Source organism: Haliaeetus albicilla, chromosome 10 (assembly GCF_947461875.1).
Source record: "Haliaeetus albicilla chromosome 10, bHalAlb1.1, whole genome shotgun sequence".
In the NCBI taxonomy this organism is placed as follows: Eukaryota; Metazoa; Chordata; class Aves; order Accipitriformes; family Accipitridae; genus Haliaeetus; species Haliaeetus albicilla.
The window spans coordinates 20,300,666-20,327,222 of NC_091492.1; the positions used below are offsets into that span (position 1 = coordinate 20,300,666).

Genomic DNA, 26,557 nt, shown 5'->3' on the forward strand with positions numbered 1-26,557 from the left:
AGGGATAAGGATATGCTTCCATTGATTAAGAGTGTAGAAAAGACCTCTGTGTATATCAAGTCAACTCCAATGGCAGGCATTAGTCCAAAGCTGAATCATGACTGAATTTTTCCTAGGTCATGCAAAGATCCCAAATATGATGTAAGCCACATTCCTGCAAAAGATGTCATATTTCTTACCATTTGCACAGTTTCTCAAGAAGTTTCATTGTGACATGACAGATGTCAGTTGTGAAGGCAGCATTCAGCACAGAGCTAACTTGTTGCATTCAAGTTCAACTATTGCTTCCTGCTAAGCAGACTCAACAGAACTCAGCAGATAAAAGACTCCAGTGGGCCTTGTAAAAATTCATTTACTAGCCCTAAATAATACATGGGTAAGTTCCTGTTGGAAGTTAAAGCAAGAAGGGAAAGGCTTTATTGACATTATTTTTATATAAATTAGTCATACTTTCTAGGCTCTGGATCCATCCTGAATAAAGAATGTATTGCTAGTGTCATGCTTGATGTACCCTATTCCTTTGCACTATTTAGATCCATTTTATTCTACCATGGTAAGATATGCAGTGAATGCTGGTTTTAAGGTTATTCATATACTTGCCTTCATTTTCATTTTGAAAATTCCAAAACTGTGTCCTTTGCCCATGGCTAAAGGGTAGAATTATATTAATGGAACATAACTGTCATTTAATCTCTGCAAGCCCACACACTGGCTTAGGCATGCAGTGAAGTATGCTTTAAAAAGCTGAAATTAGTATGGGAGGCCTTTAAGTAGACATAATATCATGATGCATCTGTGTTTGGCCATGAAACTATGAACCCCTTATAAGAAATGCTCTGGAAGATGGTAGTGGCACAGTATCCCATACCAGTGCTCTGCAGTTACGGTCTTACCTTCAAATCAAATGGTAAGTGCTATCAGCTGAACCAAAATCTCATCATGGATTTTCTTCTATGGACTCATTCAAATAATAATCCATACTAATTTGTATGTTGTTCAGGAATAGTAGAAGGATGTAACGTTAAGCTGTTCCTAGATTACTTTTATGGTTGGACCACTGTGCTGATCAAACACTATTCAGATTTGCAAAGTCAGTCTTAAACAACCAACTCTACATGAAGAGATTCTTGGTTTTGTTTGTTTTACAAAGCATTACAGGAGAAATCTCTGCTCAACAGTTGCACAACAACTTTTGCCTTCTCTTTCTCTTAGCTTCCTTCAATTTAATTCTAATAATTCTCCTTAATGTCTTGGGAAGATGACAGTCAAATTCTACCCAATGATTAGACTTTTACCCCAGGTTTGTGTGTTCTCTGGACCAATTTGAATTTTTTACCCTGAAGAATATCAAAACAAGTAGATATATCTAAAAAAATATAGGAGGCATGTTCAAACAGTAATAAGTCTCACACTTCATATGCACTACAAAGAAAACCACAGGATAATAGACACATCCAATTATAAATATAAAATATGTATGTTTATATACATATAATAATGACATGTGGGAATCAGATACAAGACTTTCATAATGTAGAGGTGATAGACAGAAGCCTTGAAAAGTCCATGGATATTCTTTCCCTTTCCCTTTTTAAACTGGCATTTTTCTTTATAGCCCACCCAGAATTAGGTCACCTTTGAAAATGTTCTTAGGCAGTGACTGCGCAATACACCCAAGGCAAGCAGACAAACATACTGCTGTTGCAGTTGCACTGCTGTACAGTTTGTCTCAATGAGGCAGGAGGAGAAAAGGAGTATTTCAACTTGTTAGAAAAAAGGTATGAGTCTTTTGTCTTGAATTGTGGCTCCAAAAAATGGAGAGGAAAATTTACAGTCCATAGGAACATTCAGCAGTAGCAGCGTTTGTTAACAGAAACACTACATCAGGTATGTTAAATGGTAAATGGTAAATGTCCATTTATTTGCTCAGTTTAGCTTTCACCATTAGTATATTAACCCTTACAGCAGGATATGGCATCCTCTGCTTGAACATTTTCTACTATGTAGATCAGGGTAGTCAAGCTATGATCCAGAAGGCAAACACAATTCACAACTTAATTCAGCTCTCATGTGGCCTACAGCAAATCATTTTTCATATCTTGTGTGAATTGTAACTAGTTAACATGGAAGTATGTACTAATAGTTGGCCTGCCAAAAGCATTTCAAAGATCTATTCAGCCTCAGAGTAAGTAAAATGTTTCCAGATCTGGTATAGATAAAGTTTACTTTGTGAACAGTTCTGTCAGCTGAAAACAATAATACATCCCATTTACTCATCAGAGCTTCTACAGCAGAAAGTGCAGCCTTCTTGGGTCTACTGTCAGAAAAGGCAGGTATATACTCTCTAATTTCCTTCACAGTCATCTGCTTGCTTAAACACCCAAAAAAGACCTTGCTTAAACACCCAGCGAAGACTTTTTATGACATTTAGGATGATTTTACCCATAGAGTACCAGGGAGCATTCATACAATCCTTTCTGCTGCAGAAATGGTCAGTAGTTCTGCTGCTCAGAACTGCTCCAGATGACAGGAACAAAAAACCAGGTTATGAGCGATAGCATATTCAGTAGTCTCAGCAGCATTGCTAAGAGAATGCTGGAGTTTAAGAAACTGCTAAAGTCATAGTAAACTGAGACATTGGTCTGCCACTTTTCATCATAGTGGGGATGGTAAGATTACTGCAAAACTGGCTGAGGGTATTTAAGCCTCTGTACGTTTTGTTTCATTGCATCATACTACCAAGGGAAATGTTTACAACTTTAATATAGAGATGATACTCAAGTCTAAAACTTTAATGGTTTGAATAGTTATCAGACAACAGGCTCACATGGCCACTTGCAAATTTGAATTTAATTCTGAACTTAAACTCTGTTCAGAAAAATCTTTTATTTGACACTTGCCTTTTCAAGCAAAACTTCTGAACACAATTTTTGAAGTTAAATACTACAGCTAAGCTGGTTTGACAGCTTGCCACTGCCAGAAGTGGGAGGTCCTTCTTGTTTCCCCACTCTTTCCCAGCTTTATTTATCCCATCTCTTTGTACCTGCTGTGGTTGTGGTCAGACTCTAGCTCAGCCAATACAACTTGTTAATTCACCAGTAAAACACCTTTTAGTCACCAGGCGTTGTTCTACACAGAGTCTGTTACTGCCAGAGCCTACATAAATAGAGGGGCATACAGTCAGGAGCGACATTAAAGAGTCTTCCCCTTTCAGCAAACCATAAGACTGGCCAAAGCCATGATGCAACATCTCTCTCATTGCTTACACACTGTAAAAAGCTGATTTTGTGTTTGTAACCAGGAGTTTAAAACTTGTTTTGGCAAGTAAATTTTTCAGGGAATTTTCAGAAGCCTTGACTCCCTAACTATCCTTTAGCTAAATTAAATTGCAGTTTCACAACATTTTTCTTTTTGGGGGTTGGCTGGGGCTGGAAATGCTGTTTTAACTACAAGTTGCTTTAGCAAGTACTGCCGTGAAGAAGAATAACCATGATATTATGCCCTTATAGGGTCCTTCAAAGAAATATAACATTAGTATGAGGTGACATAAGAACAGACTTCCTTAAGGTGTCATAACTGAAATGTTATGGCATACATCCTAATCAGTTTAGTACAGACCATATTGATCTAAAGATGTTACAGTTATTTAGTTCAGATGCATGTGCAGAAGGAGACAAAGCAATAAAGTGAGATTAAAGAGTAAGCAGCCAAACTCTTCATTAGTTAATGGGTCATACACTCATAGCTACTTAGCAGTATTTTGAAATATCCACAGCAACTATTTCAGCCTCTGGGTCTTTCAAATTACTTTTGCAATTTTACATTTTCAAATCTTTTTAGAGTGATAGCTAAAGCACAGATGTAACAGCTGAGGAAAAAGAATAGTATGGCACTATCCTTAAACTTTTTATATCACCAATGCATGAGACAGAAACTGATCTTGGACAAGATTGTCAGTGTTTGCTTCCCAGAATATCACAAAAACCTGATGGTGTGAAGGACAGACCTTTTCAGCATATCAGATGCACAAGCATATGTATTTTGAATGTTCCCTTTAGGTAATTCTGAACATGCATCTATAGCAGTATGCACAGACATACCCTTTTGAACAGTTGCTTTCTTTAGGTATAATTTCAATCTGCTACAAAGTGATTCCGGTTTTCAAGAAGGGACTCCAATCTGATGACTGGAATAGTCATTTTAGAAACATCCTGTCCCTATTTGTTAACCAGCTTTGCTCATGAATAAACACCATGCAGCCAGCTTTTTTCCTCCCCATCCCACCTTTTAATAACAAAAGCAGCCTGAGGCCATCGAGCCTTCCCCATCACCTGTTAATCTCCAGGAAACAGCTCCTTTCTCAGTTGTTGTTGCTTAACTAACGCAACATTTAACACCCCAGATGAATCAGCACTGAGCTACTAGTAAGCTTCTGACTCTACTGTCCCTTCAGCTCTACAATACTAAATTTACTGATGAAAGTGTCAGGGCTTAGATGACCTCCATTTTGGGAGGTCATTCTAGAGCTCACATTTGCCTCTGATACTTTCTTACCTCTTCTTCCTTTGAATCTGTCTCTAGATTCTGATAAATGCAATTCATTTCTATTATGTAGTTAATTCTGATTATCAGAACTCATGACATCTATATAGTTTTTGTTCTTCTTAGCTGGAAAGGTCCTAGATAATGTTTTTGAAGTTTAGGGATTCAAGGTGTAGTGCAATACCTACAGTGATTCCCTGTACGACCTTATTAAACATCAATAAAGTATTCTGTTAGTAGAGCCACTGAAGAGACAGCAGTTCTGGTGAACAGAAAACAATTTCTCTTTCTCATCTGAGCTTAACAAGAAATTCCAGTGGGTGATGCAAACATGAGGACAGAGGGATCAACAGATTTGTTAGGAACCCTTTCCTCAACAACATGCATATGTATTTATATACACACACACATATGTATTTAAAATGTATATTATATAAGTACATATACACCCACTTTTTTCCCCAAGCAGTTATTCAGAAGGATGGCCAAGGATGAAATCCCTTGATGTTTTTGCTGGAGTTATAACTTGTTCCTGTACATACATTTTTTTGTTTTCCCCTCAATTTCATTGAGCACTATGGTCTATGTGTAATAGAAATAGCATCAGTCAGCAAGATTCTGTCTTCAACTGTTAACGCTTATAACCAGCAAATAAAATTACGCAGATTTTTTTTTTTTTTATTTCTATTCTTGTAATTTCTCACTGCCCCAACCAAGAAGAACATGTTGTCTCTTAGGCAACTGCTCTAGTAATGTTTTTCTTCAGTCACACATATGATCTCATCCACCCTCGTCAAGGCGTGAGGCTGTGGGCTGTGTTTATTGAGCAGCCTCTAGTGGTTCACCATAGGAGCTACCCTAGGCTATAACTTCATGTGCTGCAGTTGCAGCAGGTACCTGCTCATACCTTGCACAATGCTGTCCAGGATGCTCTTGACCACATGCTGGCCTATGGACAAGGATGAAGAAAGACAGTAGTAAGATAATAAGCCAGTAACATTGACCTTTGTGCCATAAAAGTTGATTTGATCCTGAAACGTTTACATTCTGGTAATGGCTTAAAAGAAATGCATAAAACCAAAAGAAAGAAAGAAGAAATAGCCACAGGGTGTTTGATTTTTCCTGAGTGCAGTATGTGAGGGGAAGAAAAGAAAAATTTCTGACAGTGATATTTATCTTGGACCTTATGTATTCATTCTTCAAAGATGCTACAAATTTCCCATACTAAACACATGCAAGATTTCCAGGATATCTCATATGCTAATGTGAAAGTCTTCTAGGAATTCCTGTTACATTCACAACTTCAAAAATCTACAATTTGCTAATCTACAACAACACTCTAGCAAATATAGCAATTGCTCACAGGAAAACCAGTCCAATATGCAAGTCTTTTTAGCTATTCCTTCATGTTAGTCAGAAGAGCTAGGTATTAGAGATGCCAGAGTCACAAGACTAGCTAGACTACCTTTTGAAATCTTTAGGAGCCATTAGGTGAAAAGATGGAGGCTTAAGGTATGCCTTGAAGATCAAAATTGAGCTTATTGCTGGGAATGATAAGCCCCAGTTGCTTACCTTCTAATTGCACACTATTAGGAGTTAATTTGTGATAGTGTGTCAAAACTAGTTAGTGAAACAGTATCTGACCCAGGTAAGATGTTGCACAGCAGAGAATGAAATTGCAGGGGTAGTAACTGACCTCTCAGCTATCCACATTCAGAGACTGGGTAGTAAAGTAGTCCTGTTGCTATTCTTTTACATATTCATCTGCACTGGAGTGGCTGATGGTTGCCTGAAGGAAGAATATTGCATATGTGAGCAGGATGAGGCAGCATGTAGGAAAGCAGACAGTGAAAGAAACCTTATGTTTCAGATCAGAACTTTTATTGCTGCTTCTTGGTGCAGAAACTTCAGCACGGAGCTATTCACACTGTAATCCTTCCTCATTTACTATATGGCCTACAGAGAACATGGTACCAGAAAGAAGACCAAAACCAAGTACACAGATTTCACATATAACAATACCAATCTGGTTCTTATAGACTAATATAGACTCCACTTTTATTAGAACAGTTTGATTTACCTATCATTTTACCCATTCAGGAGACTAACTGTGGCAAGATACTTCAGAATGGCTTTTTACTTTCTGTCTATACTATACTTACTGTCAGTGTCGCAAGTACACTAGTAAGCCTTAGGTGACCAGACTGAGAACAGCTGGAGCTTCCATCCACACAACATGCCTACAGGCCCAAGAGCACATTTCAGCTCAGCCCTGAGCCCCTTCCTTAGCCATGCTGTACATGTACCTGTGTCGTAGGTAGCTTATCGCTCTCCAGTGTGATCTCTGGCCCCACCTCCTCCTGCTGCTGCTGACTGGGACTCCTAGAATAGACCCTACCTTGTTAACTTGCTTCATCCAGGGCTGTTGAAGGATCATGACCTCTGCACATGCACATCAGGTATTGCAGGACTAGCCCTTGCCCAGCAAAGGGGCAGTCTGTGCAATAGTCACCCATGCCTCCAGGTTTGCCATCCCCTCCCAAACACATGGAGCAGCCCCACTCTTACTGGTCCTTAACAGAGAGGCCAGACCACAAATAGCTTCCCAGGCCTGAGCTGAAATAGGGCTCCTGGACCAACTGGCAAGGGGTGTGGGTGAAGGCCCCAGGTGATGCTTGTCAGAGCAATAAAGGCCTATCAGTGCAACCACTACTCTAACACTCTGGACATAGGTTCCATGTATAACTTATCTTCATTCTGCACAGTTGACATCTTCCCCAGTAACACTAAATACTGTATTTTAAAATAAAATAGAAAAATACTAACTGATTTGCAGTTACAGCCTGGGGGCAATTATCTCCTTTAAAAATAAATGTTATAATAACCAAACTCTTCAGTTTTGTAAAGCAAGAAATGATCATCTTATGTTGGACATTACTGTTGACTTCTTGTTGAAAACAGAAAATATTTACAATGTGCATTAATCTTAATGGTTACAGGTAAAATCAGATTATCAGAAATAGACAATCACAATTTGAATGAAACTTGTCTGAGATATTCCTTATCTCACACTCTGAGGATGTTGATTTTTTGTAAATAAATTAAACTGTAAAGGATAAAAAGTATAGAGAAGACAGAATCAGACTCTTCTTGGAGGATGAGTAAAAGGACAGAGGCACAGGCTGCAGAAAAGGACATTCTGATGACATATTAGGAGATGCATTTTTCACCATGATGTGGTCAAATGTCCAAACACAGACCCAGAGAGGTGAATCTCTATGTTGGAGATATTCATATTATTGGACACGCTCTGTGTAACTTGACTGTATCACAGACCTCCAGAGGTCCCTCCCAACCTATACTATTCTATAATTTTTCTATTAGAAAAATCCGTAAGAATGATTATATGCAATAATCTCTGAAGAGTGCCACTCAACTAACATTTAATTCAAAGAGAAATTAACATGCATATCTATTTCCCCCAAAATATTTTTTTCTTCCAAAATATAACACAACTGTAATTTATGAGTAAAATCTTCTGGATTAGGAATAAAACTGAAACTTGTACTTACAAGGTACAGAAAAAAAAATCTTCAGATGTAAAATTGGTGCTGTTCACTTGTTAGGTAGGAGATTACCAGAATTCATCACCTGGCTCCAGTTGTACCAGTGTAACTGGTTTACCCAGTATTTCTGGTTTTAGTTCATATGTACACTGGTACAGCATAATTGTTAGGAGTTCTCAGAGGTCAAGGGTAACAATCAATCTGACTATTTCTAGCAGGCTCAAATGACTCATACTATCATATGACAATAAAATTTGTTGAGGAAAGTTAAAGATGACTTCCTCATTTTGTGGTGAAAACATCAGATTATTTTACTGTCTTCTCTTCTGTGAGGGTGCCAGGTAAACTTCAGGATAAGTCTTGGAGAACTTCTGTCACAGGCACTCAGACACTGAAATAAATAAGCCATAAAAAAGTTAAAATGAAGGCTTCATAGGGATAAGCTTTCAATGAGAGTAACCTATCTTTTAGTTTCCTAAACTTTAGGCTTCCTCTTCTAGAGATGTCATTGAAGCGTCAAGATACAGGCAATCAAAAGCAGTCACTGACCTTGCTTGTAGTTGAGGCCAACCTTGGAAGCACAAAGTCAGTAACTTCCCTACTTTGAGGAGCCTTTTATAAATATTGGCTTTTGTTTACATGTTTGGAACATACAAACAAAAGAAAAACCCCAGATTTTTGTGCTGGGAAGGTAAAGAGGGGGACATCATCAAATATAACAGCTGCTTCAGACCCAAAGTTAGTTCTCATGATGAGACCAGCAAAATTCTTATTTTGTTTCTGTATGTCAAACATGTCATGAACCACCAATACTCTTCATGTCACAGAAAGCAATCCTCAGACACTCTAAATGTCCTGCTACTATAAAAAGCGGCTACTACAAATGTGTTACTATATTGTATTTACACTGGGCAATCCTGAGCAAGCTGTATGGGGGAATATATTTTATGCGAGAGTCTTCATCTAAAGTTTTCTTGAAGCTCAGTGAAATTACAGAAGGGATTAATAGAAATTCCCCTAATCTGACTAGGAAAAGAAACAAAGAAGACAATCTGCATATACCCCAGCTACTGGGATCACTGAGTTTGCCTTTGAGCTTCCTAAACCAGAACTGCATCATACCTATTTTTACCTTTCTTCCTGTCTTACTCCCTTCTTTTCTTACAAAGGAAAGTAAGACCCCTTTACCTTTTCCTTCACGGGCCTAAGGACAGAGCTATTTCCTGTACTGGTGGTAGGGGAATAAGCCCTCTGGGTATCCATACAGGTGATGGTGCAGTAATCAGAGACAAGGCAATTCAATAGGAAGGCACTGCTGCTCACTGAATTGATAACAGCACTCTCCAAGCTTGACAGTCATCCATCTCAGCTAATCTCTAGGTTTTAATTGAGCTGTATAGGAACAAAGCTTCCAGGTGATTTCAGATTCTGTGGACAACACTGGTAAGTACAGAAGAACAGAGAGATTCACAGTCTGAAGTACTCATCTATATATCTTTTTGAGTATAACAAGATTAGTCTAATCAAGTGGGATATTTGGTCCTTTCTTATGGGTAAGAACTGAATTACTTTGTAATTACCCTTGTGGCCTTCCTACTGATGGTTTAGAACCCTGAACCCTGATAGAGCAGCTGTGTGTACACATAGATAAGCCTTCTGTTATGTTAATTGGAATTACATTTATTTATTTGGTCCTGATCTTCTGAGATTCTTCCATATTAAATCTGTGATGTAAAAAGAAAGAAACTCTCTCTTCTCAGAGTATTATCTAGTATAACTGAGTGTAATATAGATTGCTTTTCAAAATTCCCCATAACCCAGTCTGTATGTTCATCCACACTTCAACAAAGTTGGAAACCATACTCTCCTATCTCAGCATATCTTACATTTTGCCTTTTTTCCTGGTTAATCTCCTAACTCATGGTTCATCACACCCCAAAAATGTTGTCCTCCAAATTTTGCTTCTGACAGGAATATTAGTTTCCTCTTTTCTTTTAAACTTAGTGTCAGAAAACTCAAAGCTGAAAATTTGTTACTCATAGAAAACCATAAAAATGAAAAAGGGACTCTTCCCACAATTGGAACTCTCCCCAGGTTCTTATATGACCGTTTTTCACCCTATACCCTTATGTTGCACTTAATGAGTTTTACCTTTAAACATATGTAAGGCTGGAAACCTGGAACACAGGGAGTGTTCTCTCAACTCAGGTCTTTCCTCAGCTGCCTCCCTTTGCTTTGGTGAGTTTTTCAAACTCACTAGAAAGGTCAGCTGCCACTACACATTCTGGAAGGCTGACAAAGCAATTGAGATTCAACCTCAGTTGAGATTCAACCTGTTATTGGTCATGTTCCCTTAAGAATCAGCCATAAACTAGCAGGAAGATACAATACGAAAAATCCTTTAACCATTAAAATTTAAGAGCTGTCAAGAAATCTCAGTTTTATTTCCTTTGCCACTTAATTCTTATATGGAATCTTGGGTAAAGCAGTAAACATCTGTGCCTCAGTCTTCTCCATCTGAAAAACAGGTTTTGTTTTCCTTCGCTAGGACCAGTTTTGTAAGCATGAATAGTAGCTCAGAGAAATGCTCTGAAATTGGCATCTTGCCTAGAATATTGAAAAAAATGGAGAGCCTTTCTTTAGCCATCTTTAACAGAGAAATTATTCTAGCAATGAAAAGTCTTTATTAGAATCCAACAATCAAAATAAAACTTCCTACTACTGAAAGATTCCTGCTTAGGATAATAAAATCTTTTTTATTCATAAAAGCAGTACTCATTGTGTTACTGATTTGTTATTAGTTAGAATTAATCATATTTAATTTTAATAGGAATATGGAACTATAAGAACTATTTTAGCAAAATTATATATTGCATTCTATATATTTAACCAACAACTAACAGCTGCTGTGAAATCCCCTGTATAGCCCTGTACCAAGGCCGGAGGAACTGGTTAAAATCATCTAGTAGGAACATTTAGAACTTAGATAACAGATGTCAGAATTTCAAATTAATAGGAACTTAGGAACTTAAGAAAATGTATTATGTGTAACTATAAGAATTTGAGTATTGTCTGAAATCAGTTAACCACGGAAGCTTTGGTAAAGATTTACTTCGATCTAATTAACGAGAATTCCAATCAGTAGAGTTAAGTGAGATTAACCAATGATTGTTTTAGTATAAGAATATTGATAAGGTGGTGTGACCGAGGGCCAATCACTAGAAATATTAAATTCAAGAATTAACATTGAATGTACTTTATGTAAATCTAATACATGATGGCAAAAATAGTACTGCACAGAATCACATGAAAGGTCAACTATGGGACAAAGTGAGGAAGACTATGGAAGACCACCAGAGGGCTTCTGAAGACCACCAGAGACCTTCACTGCGCCTGCGTAAAGGACATTTACATATGCTAATAACTTCCCGGAAATCTAATGAATATGTATAACATTTCTTGGAAATCTAATGAATATGTATGAATAAGTTTGATATAAGGTGTATGATTTTGGTGTTCAGGTGTGCGTGGTTCATGAGAGGACTCGCCCGCGCACCTGGCCGTTAATAAAGAAGTGTCTGCTTATCTACACTAAATTGGTGTTGATAAGTTCTTTATTCCGAGTTTTTCGGTAACAATTGGGCAGCTACAATGTGAGCCAGCCTACAACTCCCCACAGATTTGGTTCAGCCAGTAAAGGCAAGCATAATATACATATGCTGACAGTGTCATAGGAGTTACAGACACAGCATCAAACATGACAAGCTTGTCAGGAATGTACTAATCAGAAAATGCTCAGATCCAACATACCTAGACATTAAAAGCTTTTTCCTGGTGACTGCAAGAATATGAAGGAAGTGAAAACAAGAAGGAAAGGAGATAAAACACCTTGAAAATGCTGTGCTATTCTTGATACACAGTGCTAGAATTCAAGGCCATTGAAAATAATTCTTTACTATTCCTTCGCTGAGGACTGCAGCTTTCCTCATGAACATCACATTACAGGGAAGCAGCTACATAGTTTGCTAGATCAAGGAGAGAGTAGCTCTACAAAAATCCAGAGGGAAAGCCTGAACTTGGATTAGACCCTCATGTGACAGCAAACACTGATCATCAGTCAGAGTGGATCAAAGGTGTCTGTAGCAAACTCCTTTATTTTACCTAGTATATTCCATGACCTTTGTTCTGTCCAAGGATTGTGGATCGCAATAGCTTTGTAACACAGCTGACGTTTCACATCAGCAGGTAAGCCCTTGGGTAGGGACAGAGAAGATTGAGCTGTCTAGATTTTATTTATTATCTCCTTCCTGGCTAGCCAGACAGTTTACTAGTCAAAACTTGTTGGAACTGACTTTTAGGTTTTGATGGTCAATCTCCTGCAAGTTAAAGTGTCTGCTTATTAGCTGCTCTTTATTAGGCTTTTGTTGCCTTTCAGTGTATTTCTGTTACCTTGCCACATTTGGAATACTGAATACTATCATACTACTGAATACTGAATATTATAATGAGAAATGATGTCTTACTAGCCTCTACTCCCATGCTACTGTCTGTTCATAATAGCATGATCTCACCTTTCCATTTCTTTTCGTTTCTACAGTCCAGACACAGAGGAAGTTTTACAAATCAATTAAAAGGCACACACTGTTTACAGGATCTGCCTGTGCCACGCTGAAATGCGGTCACACTTGAAGTGTAAGTCAGCTGCCTGAGAGGAGGGAACCAGTAACACGGACATCTCAACATAGAAAGTGGAGAAAACCTTGTCTAATTGAAATTAGAGGGGAGAATTTATGTAGGAAATGTAATTATCATACTGGAATTTGGCAATGATGCCTGGATCGACATTCTTCTTTTATAGGGAATCAGAGATTTTTGATGACTGCAGGCAAGAAAAATCTTGGGTTTGCCTTTTTCCAAAGCAGCTGCCACTTTCATTACAAGACTGATCCAGTATTGCCAGAAAGACTTTTTTCTCCAAACTAAAATTTACATGCAAATAGAAAAACAAAACAACTGAGGTTTTTGCATTAAAATACAAATTGGAAAAAATAAGTCTATGTAATTCTATCAAAGCCATTGTTCAAAAATCTACAAGCCTTCTATCGTTCATTTTTTACTTTGCTTTTACATAAAGTAGTTTAGAACAATTCTTTCTACAAAAATGTTCTAGTAAAAAAATAATTTTCACTAAGATTCTTTTAAAAAACTTGTAATAATTGATTGGCTTTAACAGAGGTCAACACTTAAAGTTGAAGAAAATTATATATTTCTTATAAATTACAAGAAAAGAGCCACTGACTGGTCCCTGAGCCTCCCTCTCTACAATATCTGGACAGCTCCTGAAAGTTCCCTTTCCACTTAGCGGGTTGCTTCATGACTTTAAACCACTTTAATATGAATGACTGAAACTTTCATTTCTCCAGAAAACTACTGTTCTATAAGAAGATGACTTGGCTATTTACAGTAAGAATGGCCAAGTTAATGATAAAAATGTGGGAAAATCTGACTCAGTTGACTCTGATAGGGTCAGATAAGAGAAAATATAACGCCCAAATCAGGTAGTGAAAGGTTGTGGTTGATGGGGAGAGGATGTGTACGGCAGGGGATGGGAGGGATGGAGCTACCACTATGCTGACAGAGGTCACCCTGTTCATCTTCGATTGCTGTGGAACTGGACCCTGATTGAGGATAGCCCTGGCTACCTGAGCAACCTGGACCCTGACCCATGGTAAATAATCACCTCAGGAAGACAGGGATCTCAATTAGCGTCTTATAAAAAACTAAGTCATACACTTTATACAGCACAGTTAATAACATACAAAAGATATTAAACATATGAAAGATTGAATATATATTAGTAATGTAAAAATATAATTATAAAATTCATTATACGGGCCTTTTAATTGTTGCCACTGTTTATGTTTACATACGTAAACTTGGTGCTCTAACTTTTTGTTATATTAACTTGGAAATTTAGTATAAAGGACTTCAGGTTTACACAGAAATTTTGGTTTCTGAAACTTACAAAACTATGATGTCTAATTATTTTGTGATGATAGACTGATATAAATGAATATGACTCAACTTTTAGCATCATTTTTTTCCACTAAAGTTCAAGAAAACAAGAGTCAGGCAGGGGGGCTTCGGGCTCAAGGACAGGCTCTACATTCTGCATTGCTCAGGGATGTATGGATCCCTATGTATGGCTGAAACAATAAAGATCTTGTGTTTTAGTGCCATATGTAAAATGTCATTATTTTCTTAGGAAAAAATATCAGTTATGTAAAGCAGAGAGCATTTTTATTTGGGAATTTTCTTTGGTTTGAACATCCCACTAATATTGGTGTTACTCCAGCACTACATTAGTGTGACAATGAGAGAATGAAACTCAGCATCATCACAGAATTGGGATTATCTGTCTAGTTTTCTATTCTAAACTGAGATAAAAATAATATCACTTATAAGCTCTGACCATTCACATGCCTTCATGTTACTATCTTTATATCTGCTATTAAATGTATTGGGTCCCACATACTTTTTAATGTGAGTATGCAAAACTGGTCTTTTCTAATCAAAATACTTTAGGCATGTTTCTTTCCTATGCCTATGTCACAGATGAGACACCTGAAGTTAACTGAATTACCAGAAGGCAACTAAATAGTCAGAGGGATGCACAAGCTTAGGATGCTGATAAAAATACTGATCCTAGGTATATACCTCATTTCTGCTGCAAAGAGGTTCAGCTGCCTATGGATCAGCCCCTGACCTACCATAGTTTCAGAACACCTTGCTACGAACTGCAATCTAGAAGATGATTTGAGAGTGGCTTTGCAGTTCTGACTAACGAAGCTAAGCTTGATGTACATCCTGCCTCTGTTCTTTGTTGAGGTTCAGCACAGTTGCTCGTGCAGTTTGTGAAGCAGTAGCTGTATTGCTGCAATTTACAATCCAACATGCTGAAGACAAATATCATAGATCTTGGTGTTCTTTAACATGGCAAGCTGTAAAATGTAGAAAAATATGTCCAAAAATATGCAAGAAGTCAGTAACTGCTGCATGAATGGCTGTAGCGTCCCTGAAGACCAGCAAGGTGGACAGTATGGGTGTGAACAACTGCAATCATCCAAAGCAATGTGTCCCTGCTCGTGAATCTGAGCTGTCAGTCATCCTCTGAGTAGAGACAGTAGCAAATACACAGGTCTAGAGATCTTGTGAGCCAGCTGAATCTAGGCTGGACCAGATCATTAAATCAAGTCCTCAGGCAAAGCTAAGAACAGAACCAGGTAATTTTCTTCTCATTTTATGCCCATATGCACTAGTTCACATGTAAAAACTAGTGATCACCACAGTGAAAAAGGAAAGCTGTATTTAAAGTATCTACTTAGTAATTCCTCTGGTGACCTGAAACTTTAAATTCTCAAAAGGTCCGATTCTGACAAAAGATTTTTCAGCTGATTCTCTTAATTTGCATCCTAAATTGACACAAAGGGAAGAGCCAGCTTCATTGCTAGCTTGGCTAAAACTACCTTTGAAGCAAGCTCTTCCCAGCAGTGATTACTCACTGCAACAGACATGTTTTTGCTTACAACCTAACATCCACCAACCCTGCCCCAAGGGGAGAATAGCTACCCCATATGTCAGCATGCAAGTATGTTTGGTATGTTCAGTCACATTCACTGGAAAGCTTGTGATCCCACTAACAAAAAGATGAAGGTTTCTTATTACTTTGAGGCACACTTTCAGGAGACCAAACAGTGGGCCAAAGAGATACTCCAAAACTGGGAAAATAAATTTGCAAGATTTTACACTTCTATAAAAGATACAGGGAACCCCTAAAAAAAAAAAATCTTTCTTGAACTTCTGAAACCCAGTGCAGCCTCAGGCTGTTAACTCAGTCTCATCCAAAATCCAAAATTGCTTTTGGGTGACACAAGCTTCATGTTTTTAGATAATTTCATAATGTTCTGAAATAATCTCTCATAAATCCAGAATAATTAATTTCAAAAGTATTGTTTGTGCTAAGTTAACGAATATTTCTGTTGTTGTTGCTTTGTTCTTCTTATTTCTTGATATCCCAGGCTGATAGGCTGGGATATTCTCACAAGGTAGGAAATGCTAGGAAAGTCTGCCATCCAAGATCTGGGAAATGAAATTATTAAATATCTGGACTCTCATCAAACTGTGGGATGCAAATAGGATCATGGAACAGAAAACTGTTCAATAGTCCTATCTACAGAGTGGTGTTACCAAGGTTTTGCATCCTTCTAATTTGAGCAATGCAAGAGTTCACCCTCTGGAACTGTGTGGTCTGGAACAGCGAACAAATGAGCTTGTATCCTTTTTCTTCATTTAGCAATGTTAAATTTCCCTTTTAAAAATATTTTTCTTATTTGCCATTTACCCCCAGTAAGACTGTATGTCATCTCCATTCTTCTCCCTTTCTTCCCCAATAAAGATGAGGGGGTACAGCAATGGGGTAAGACAATGCATGCTGTGACTGCAACCATGAGTGTTTTTCTTAATATAATATAGTAATCCTGCCTCCTAGCTATGGCAAAGCTTGGTTAGCGTATACATATAGCCTTCACTATCAAAAGAATACAGTGTAACTTAGCTTTATCATACATATTTTTGATCCTACCGTGAAGACCTAAATAAGAAAGTTATTTTTAAAGGCATAAAATTACATTCTTGAAGGCTGAATCTGTCTACAGAGGAAATAAAACATAATCTGTAATAGCCCATGCTAGGTTTAACTTTCACATCCTTTAAGCACCATTTCTCTGCTGATGCTGATTTTCAAATCAAAGGGCCAGTTCAGACAGAATTTTTTTCCTCCAGCAAGAACACTTAAGGATAAGCAATATCTATGAAAAATTTTTAGCAACACAAACCAGATTGTAATTTACTTCCTGTTTTAAGACTGACTGACAAATTTCCAATTGGAGAAACTTTCTCACTAGCAATGATTTGTTCTCACGCCTCCTGCCTTTCAAACTGGTGAACTCTTATTTGTGGTGATGATTAAGCACTTGCTTAAACTTGTCAGTGGAACAGATATAATTTTGAAGGTCACGGAAAAGAAATAACCTGTAGAACCACACCTGAAAATGTGTACTGTCTATTTGCAATTATACCAAGAAAACAAACAGAATGTATCTGTAAGAAAATCAGGCAAGTAATGTCTCAGTTCTGCTTCTTTTACTATATTACCTGACTGATCATCTTGATGTCAATTTACCAGTTACGTTTAGGACTGACCACTCTTGAGATATTTGCTGCTCTCTAGTGGCTTCCATAAAAACAATAAAGCACATTTCTACACTGAAAAAATGCAAAACCAAAAATTTACTTTTCAAATACTTGAAGGAAGGGACTGTCTTGATATTCTGTTTTCTGTAGCAAAGTCTGTTTAAAGAGTTCCCTGCTCCCATTCTGGGGTTTGGTACAATGGTTCATACAACTGCTTGTGGGGCTGCATGACAAAACATACCCAAACTGATCTGTATTAAAAATAACCCTTTTTCTTAGGATGTTAAGGGTTAAGATAACCCTAAGAAAAAGGATTATTTTTAACACAGATAATTTCCCTGATTGCTTAACTATGCAGGCTCACAAACAGTTGTACTATTACCACCAAGGACCATGTGCAAGGATAGAGGTACAAGGTGAGCAAACTTTGTAAACCTTGTCACTGAGAGAAAATATTGTGCACCCATGGTCCAAATTCCTGATTTCTTAAACATTTCTGCAGACTGACTGTGCACAATCAGCTCTTGCTTTGGCAATAACCAGAACACTATCAAAACTAATCAGAACACGTGCAAAACAAATGTATACACTAGTCATACACATATTATGTTTTAAATTAAATCTTTCAAAAATGCTGTTAAAATCAGTCAGAGGTTCTGCTTACATCTTTCTTTTTTGCCCCCACCTCAGCCTTACATTTACAGGCCTCAATCAAGTTGGTCCTCCACAGTCATTTTCACCTGTCATCCCAATATTTCCAGCTAGACACCAGTTTTTGCTGCTTGTTTATTTATTTATGCCAAAATTCACACTATCCCTTAAACCTAGAAACCCCTGCTCAAATTAATTAGTATTCAACTTAAAATCCAACCTCAAGACATGTTTTTACTTTGATGCTTACAGTAAACTGCCAGTTATCAGTAGAGCGGAAGATTGCATGCAGAGAATTTTGATACCATAAATACTGTTTACTTCCAGCTTCAGGAAGTCTACTAAATATGGAAATAACTAGGCTTGTTGCTCTGTGTTGTTTCTTATTTATTCCATTAAATTAGTTTGCTACAGCTATTGAAATATACTAAATGAAATAAATTTCTCTGTATTGTATTAAGAACATGAGACAGAAAGCTGGCTATTGCTGTATCTCTTCTGTTTGATACTGTGGTTTTATTAAGTAATATCCATATGCCAGGAGCAAATTTGCCTAATTTATATTTATACTTATGGTAGTGCTGTGCACAACTCACCTTTTTTTTTTTTTAATTTTAGATCCATACTGATTTTAACTAAATTTAGAAGCAAAGTTCTTCTTTCCTTAAAGCTGTTAATGAGATATAGTGAATTTTACTTTTATCTGCCTTACTTTGGAAAAGGAGTTGAAGGACCAAAGCCAGCTCTCTTACTTCAATCCTCACTCCATATCCCAAAGGAAAAATTCAGTCATCTGTAAAACAGGAAAGGAAATGTAATAGACCAAACTCTATCAGATCAACTAAGCTTCACCGTAATAGACTAATCTGATTCTACTGTACAAGAAGGAATATCACCAATCCCAGAATTTTATAAGCAGAAACTCAGTGTATTCCTGATTTCTAATATATTTTCTGTGCATACACATACACACACACACTGGAAAAGGGCTGTTCCTCATCCTGTGAATGTATGCCATTTTTGCATATTTTCAGGGCAATCTATACACCTGCAGAGTCTAGCATGTTAGCAAATTAAAACTCTTCTGAATGTTAATAGATCAAAACAATTCTTTTAGTACTACTATGTTAATGATTAACAATGGAAGCATTACCTATGTACACTGGCCCAGAAAACGTTGGTCGAGAAGAGAAGGTAACTATGGCTTGTTACGTGAATAACACCTTGATAAATAGCTTGTTAAGAGGTTCTTTGGAATTCCTGTCTTAGTATGCCAGGGATGTACAGGGACAATAGACATGAAAGCTTCCATAACTTTTTCAAAAGCACTTATGTTACAGTCTACTCATCAACAGGTTGAGACATAGTTTGCGGATAACAAACTTTATTATTGCAGCAGTAGCTCGCACAGTGTTAAAGGACAATTTGCAAACAGTCACAAAGCAGATTCATTTTATAGTTAGACTATTCAATTTGTGCATGATGTCATGCATTTATGGGGACAAAAGGCAAGAAAATAGACATACAAAATACTGAGCAGAATTAATCTGCTCTGTGTTATAGTATAGCCTCTGTTGTCGAAAACTATGTGAGTCTGCTTTCATTTGCAAATTCAAGTTGGACAGAAGGAAAATTCATAGGGTAGTTTACAGGACACAGGCTTAGCAGGACTTGTATTAATGCCCCACTGATACAATAGCTCAAACCTACCATTTTGATCCCTCTTCCAATATTTCATATTGTGAGCGTCTTTCTTTTAGCACCAATATGACAAAGGGGGGACCTCTCAAAGGGGGGACTTGAATGACTGAAAGATGTGGCTAAGAAAACAAGGGCAAGAGGAAACAAGAGGATGGATGTAGGAGAAAAAAAAGTTTAAAAATCATTATGTATGTTATAACTGTCAGGAGAGATATACAAAGAGAACACATTGATACAAAGAACAAATACACCAAAAGTATCAATGGAGTAGCATGATGTACATGAGAAAGTCAATCTAATGGGAAAAAAGCTGCCATCAAATCAGAAAGTATTGATTCTATTTCCAAATTAAGTACCATGGTTCCAAAAAAAACTTAAGTGGTTACTTAATCTACTACATTTTCTGTTTGTAAAGTCAGAAAGAATGCTTAACTGATAGGCAACACAGGAATATAAACATCTGCAAGTAACCTTCAGGCCTATTAAGTTTCATGCACTGGAAATTAGATTTACACAATTGCTTCCAAACACATTTTCTCATACAGCCAGCCCTCCATACATTTGCTGAACACTGCTCCAGCTTCCCTTTTCTTCCCTCATCTCACTGGAAAACAGACACCTTTTGGTGTCTGTCACCTTTTCCAAACCTGAAACCCTCCAGCCTACAGTCTGAGCACTTTCCCACAATACCTGAATTGAGCACCTGTGCTATGTGATCTATGGCATGAGGACATGCTGCTGTTCATTTGAGAGGTTCTCCTGTTTATGGAGCTACAGATGTAAGATGCTACAGAACTGGAGAAATTAAAATCCCCAGGTTGATGGAAGCATCTTCTGAACCAAATATTTGGCTAGATCTGTAACACCAGGAAAAAGTCAAATCTCTGACTCAGCCTATTTGACAGGGGTTAAACAAATGCATGAACAAATTTGGCTTGATAAAAAGTGTTGTCTCTTACATTTCCTGAGGCTTTTTTCCTATTTGCTAGTGAAGTCTTGCTCTGCTACACCTTGTGTTTTTTTTCTGGGAAAAAAAGACTGAAAGAGAAAAAAATATATAATTGGAAAAATACCCCAAATTAAATGTTCTACAGAAAGTAAGCAATTGTAGAGAGAACTATGTTGTCCAATAGCAAACAGCATTCATAGCAGAAAATTCAAACAGATGTAGCCAAAGCAACTACAGAAGAATGCAAACACAATGATATAGCTAAAAGAGGAGTAATGATGAGAACAAAAGATATATTGTTAATACAAATGATGGAGTGGGAAGAATTATAAACAAAAAGTCACACACTGAAAGAAAACATCAAAGTAAGTATTGAGTGAATGAGTTCAATAAAAAACAAGAAAACCCATCCCACTGCTGGAAATGTAAACAAAAGGAGTACTGAGAGGAGAAAATGTCACCAGAAAGATGAGAGAGATGCCAAATAGAAAAGATTAACAATGGAAAAAAGTCATTGAGGGCCACAGAATATTTTCCAGCTTGCTCTGGAGGTTGGATTTGGAATGAGGAAGATGAAGGTGTGGTATTTATACCACATAAAGTTAAACCTTTAGTTTAAGAAGATAAATTGGGAAGGTAATCTCCTTATTTTTTAATATAGTTGATAGATGAATAAGATCTTCCTCTAAATTCCTTCAGGAGCAACTTAGAGGGGAGTCCAGAGGGTGACAAGTGGTTGAGCCAAATTAACAGTTCTTGGAGGGAGGGCATTCAGTCCTGTCCCCCCTTTCCAGCTGCTTTTTCTTTTCTCCCACATCTTTCTTGTGTTGCCTCTGGAGTTTATCTGATCTCAAGGTCAGGCAACAAAACTCACTAACCTGGCAAAAATGTACACCTTTGGAAGGTAGGCAGGGTAATTTTTTGCTGTTTTAAAAGGTTGAACAACATGCAGTCAGATGAGTTCCAGAGGTGGCTCAAGGTAAGCAGTGGGATCACGTAGCCAAGAGCAGAGAGGATTACAGGAGAAGGGCTGAGGGAAAAGAGAAGTCCTTTTTGGCAGTATCAAGCTCTTAATTTAATTTAAGACATCTCCTGAAGTCATAGGGAGCCAGTTTTGTAACTTAACAACCTTAGTTAAATACTTTTAGATGGAGAGAACTGTGCCACTGCCATCATTTATGTACACAGAGGAGGGGCTTAATACTCTTAACCAATTTTCAAACTTATATCTTCAGATTCTCATGTTTTTTCTATTCATGTTAACCAAATCATGCCCCCAAAAGTTTGAGTAAAGTAGAATTAGTAATATCCTCAACTGCCAACCTCTCCTTTCCTATTTTGCTCATAGCCCTGTTTTTTTATTATACAACTTGAAGTATTATACGCTTTCAAGAGGAAGCTAGCATTAGATTTGCACACTTGTGTTTTTTATTGCAAATCTCCTTATGCCTGTTGGGTTTTATTTTTAGCCTCAAAACCTTGTATTATGCAAATAGATCAGAATCTGCATTTTCAAATTTTCATTTCTCAGTGGTGTTCAGTGTTTTTTTGTTTATAGAGACTTTGGTTATATATTAAAAATTTTACTGCTTCTTTGATGTACCTTATATATACCTTGATATATCTTAGTCAGGAAGGCTTTGTATGGTATTCAGGCTAAATTTAGCCAATTTAATACTAATTTTTTTCTGTTTATACTATCCTGGCTGCTTGCACCTATTAAATGAAGTCTGAACAAAAGGTGAAACAAGGATACTACTGCCTATAGGTACAGATGTACAAACAAGCTACTACAGGGCATGCTAGGGTGTGAACACATTACATGCTCTGCAGAAGCTGTCTGCAACCTCTTCTTTCTCTAGTTTATTATGATGTGCTACTGCTACACAAAAGAGAACTTTACGATACTTTGTTAGCCAACAGAAACCTGTGTACTATATATACATATTCAGGCTAGGTGACTATGCTGGGCCCTTCTTTCTTAATATACAAATTTTTTTCCTTCTGGGAGTTACAACTTTTAAATATCTTTAGACAGTAGATGCATCTCATATTTCAAGCACATATGCACATGGCAATAGACTACACATGTGAAGGAACTGTTGTAGATATCAGAAATATCATCAGGCAGAGTAAAATACATCTTAGGAAATTCTTCCAAAAGAAAAAAATCCTTGGAAGTAGCTTTCTGTTTAGGAAGATTTTTATAATCTGGTTCTTCTGAAAATCTAAACATTCAGCACATACTTAATTTTAAGTTTGGGAGTGGTCATACTAAAGTAAATGAGAGTAAATAATGCACACAAGAGTTAAGCAGGAACAAACTCCTTGCACAATTAGGGATTTTCCAATATATTTGATTGACTTACAACTTTAGTGAAAACTATTTATTTATCCTGTGAAAAAACATGACACTCTCTATATACGCAATCTCTCCCTATATACAACAGTGTATGTGCATGCATAAAGACATGCACACAAACACAAACTGTTACTGTATACCAATTGGTTCCTTGCGTTGATTGAGCAAAAGGTAAAATGACAACTCATTAGCTCATTAAATCTTTTCTAAATAAGTATCATCTTCTCTGTATTCTAGTGAATATGTGAATATTGTAGGTTATAAAACAAATAAATGCCAGAGGCAATGAGACAGGCGTGTTACATAAAACTGAAAGCTAAGTGAAAAAGCTGTGTGTCATCTGCACCATCCGCCCAGTTCAACATACTGAGCAACAGGGTGAAAAATGGAGAGCTGCTAAGGCATGAATAATAAGTCAGCAAAACTAGCTTCCCATTAGATAGTTTTTTCTAAACACAATGATTCATAATGGTTAGTCTGACCTGGAGACAATGTTTAAACTCCTGAAGAAAGCTGTCCATGATAAATACCTGAAACCAAGGTAATACCTGAGATAAATACATTGTAGACTGAGAAGGAAATCCATTTTAGATGGATGTATGAGAGATGTAGCGTTCGTGTTCTTTAGCTTCTCTGAAGTGTAAGGTGCCCCAAATTAAACTCATCTACAAAAAATCTACATCTAAACGTATAATATACAACCACTTTGAAACATTATTTTAGAGGTCTGATGTTAAAACAACAAATCATGACACAGAATACCAGAAAACATACTTTCAGAAAGTAAAAATCAGGGATGATACAACAGAGGTCTTTAATATATGAATAATTAAAAAAATTAAAGCTTGTATTATCAATTAAAAATGCTAGGTTTCAGAGTGCATTTCTAATTTGTTACAAGTCTGAGTCTACAATGTTTTTTTGGTTCTATTCTGAAACTAGAACAAAAACCACTCCTTTTGTTCTGAGGGCTTCTAAGGCATCTTAACGTAGCCTCTGGGCTCATTTCTAAAAGGAGGGATTATATGTGATGGACATAAACAACTATTTATGCATGACCTTCTCTGTAAATGTAAGAAGTAACAAGCTGGGATTCCACTTTGACCTCTGAGACATGTTGAAATCAAATACCTAAAGAGTAGGTGTTTGCTCTGAAGACTGTTTATTTTTTAGTTTCTGCAAAATGATTTTTCCAGATAAAAATTGCTATTTGAGATTGCTTTGTGACTGACTATATATTCCTTGCTTTTGTTTAAAACTTCTTTAGAGCCTTTTACAATCAAAAGCTAAAACTTCTGCTTTAATTAAGATGTGGGAAGCTTTGTCTATAAAGGCAATTATTTATATACTTAATATATACTTCATATATATAACTCTTTGTTCATTCTAACTATACTCTGAGAAAATGTTTCTTTTTAAATTTTAATGTATTATTTTAATGTAACTTTTTCTCTGTTATTATTTCTCCATTATTCTCAATGCAGGAAGCCACTTGCAAAACCCTACAAAGTTTAATTTTGTACTAGTTTAAGAATTCTACCTTCATGAAATAGCAATTCTATAAAAAGCCAGCAAAGTCTTTTAATGATAAAATTTTTGAAGTATTTTGCCTACCTGTGCTGTGTGTTGACAATTTTGTTAGATCTATACTTAACTATGGTAATATATTGTTATACCTTTCTAACTCTAACCCTGACACTTGTTGTGTAGCCTTGGGTACCTCCCTTCACCTTCCATTTTCCTAACTGTAAACTGGGAGTAATAATAGCATAGACTAGTATCACAAATGGCACAGCCTGTAAGTTGTGCAGAGGGGTTTTTTTCTTGCATGCAGGTCATCAAGGCAGCATCTGTAATCCATTCTTACCTCTGGCTTGCATTTTGAGGCATGACAGAATTTCTACAGAAATGTTTTATATTAAATACAAAACTGAACTCTTTGTCCAGAATCATCAACCACCTAAAGTTTCTAGGAATGTGAATTCTGCTCAGAAAAAACACAAACAAAAATCTTCTTCTGAGATACATGTAGTGTTGGGGCATTAAAAGGAGTGCCCTCCTGACCCCCAGCTTATATCCTGAGGCAGTAGATAGGGTTACTTCATATCATTGCCTTAGCTTGTATAACTGGTCATAAAATTAAAGCGTTTTAAAATTCCTGCAAAACTACTTATTTCTATGAACACCTGCAGCCCTGGTTTCCATAGGCCAGTTATAAACTTAGTAGAGAAATATTTACTTCCACTGCCCTTCTACTATGGCATCCCCCTATTTTCTTGTTGATTGAATGGAGTCTCCTCAATTCTGTTAACCACTGCAAAGAGGCAATTTCCCATTTCCTGAGCCTCTTTTTATACAGGTTAAAATCCTTCTTCTTTAAAGAAAAAATATTTTTGTGCTGTATTGGTTTATTTGCTATCATGTAAACATCAATTACACATCCAGAGTTAGTGTTTAAAAAACAGATTGTAGAGATAGATAATTAACTGTTCAAAGCAGTTCATGATGTTACAGAAAAAGAGATAAATCCTTAGGTTTTCTTGCCTTTGGATTTGTTAGTAATTGCTATTCCTTTGCTACAGCTCTTTAAAGAATTGAATAAACTATAACATTAATTAAAATAAGGGAAGGTGATAGCTTAAGAGGCTAATCTTTATCTTCTGATTCAGACAAATCAAATTGGGTTTCCCTTTTTTTTAGTGGTCCACTTCACAGAAAAATACTGAGCTGAGGCATGTTTCCACATCACAGTTCAGCCTCTACTGGGGATCAGAGACACCATCGTACTTCTCCTTAAACAGGAATGATGGTGAGCTACTTTGCACGTGGAAAGGGGAAGAAGTAGAAAAAAAAAGAAAGTGGTTTTGGCTAAAGCAGCTAAGGTGAAAAGTAAGCCTATGTTTACACTTAGCCTGAAAGTATGAAACTTCACTTCCCAAGCTCATCAATGCCACACTCTGTGCATTTAATTTTGCCCATAAATGCAGAAAATGAGAAGGGATTTCCTGGGCATACAAAAAGTAATGGCAAGGTGGGACATTTGGGGGTGTATCTATTCGCCACTGTCTCACTATGCTACTCCGAAATGCTGAAAAAGAGCTAGAAATGAGTACACCTGAAATCAAACTCACCGCTGCAGAGCTGGGAGGTCTGGCACAGGGTAAAGCCACATGGGCAGCTCCCTGGCCTGGGGCAGCAGGATCCCAGCTCCTTCAGAAATGGTGTTTCCAAGCTGTTTTAAACATTTAGGACCCAAGCAACTATAATAGCAGCTGAAGCACAGAAAGGGGTGTTACCTCCCCTAATATAAGGACGAATGTGTGTGTGAGGAAAGTGTAAAACAGATCATGCTGTCAGGTCAACTCAGGCTAGAGCCCTGCTCACCTCCTGCAGCTCCCTCACCTCTTGGTAAAAAAGGCAGGAAAATGCTCTGTGGGTTCTTAAACAGTTTCATTCCTTTTGATATAGCTTAATACTTGTGGAGAACACCAGTAATTTAAAACATTAAAAGAACATCACTACCTCTCTGTGAAA

At 37.1% G+C, this 26,557-nt stretch overlaps 1 long non-coding RNA gene across 3 annotated transcripts in view; it reads right to left on the reverse strand.

The window, feature by feature from the left end:
- Positions 1-7,972: 7,972 nt before the first annotated feature.
- Positions 7,973-26,557, reverse strand: part of LOC138687098 (uncharacterized) — a 44,060-nt gene continuing 25,475 nt past the window's right edge. The window contains exon 3 of one of the 3 annotated variants that reach the window (XR_011326434.1): positions 7,973-8,499. This is a non-coding gene — a long non-coding RNA (uncharacterized lncRNA). Of the gene's footprint in view, positions 8,500-18,748; positions 18,805-20,554; positions 20,751-26,557 lie in introns of those variants that run through there. The other 2 variants (XR_011326436.1, XR_011326435.1) reach the window with 2 other exon arrangements.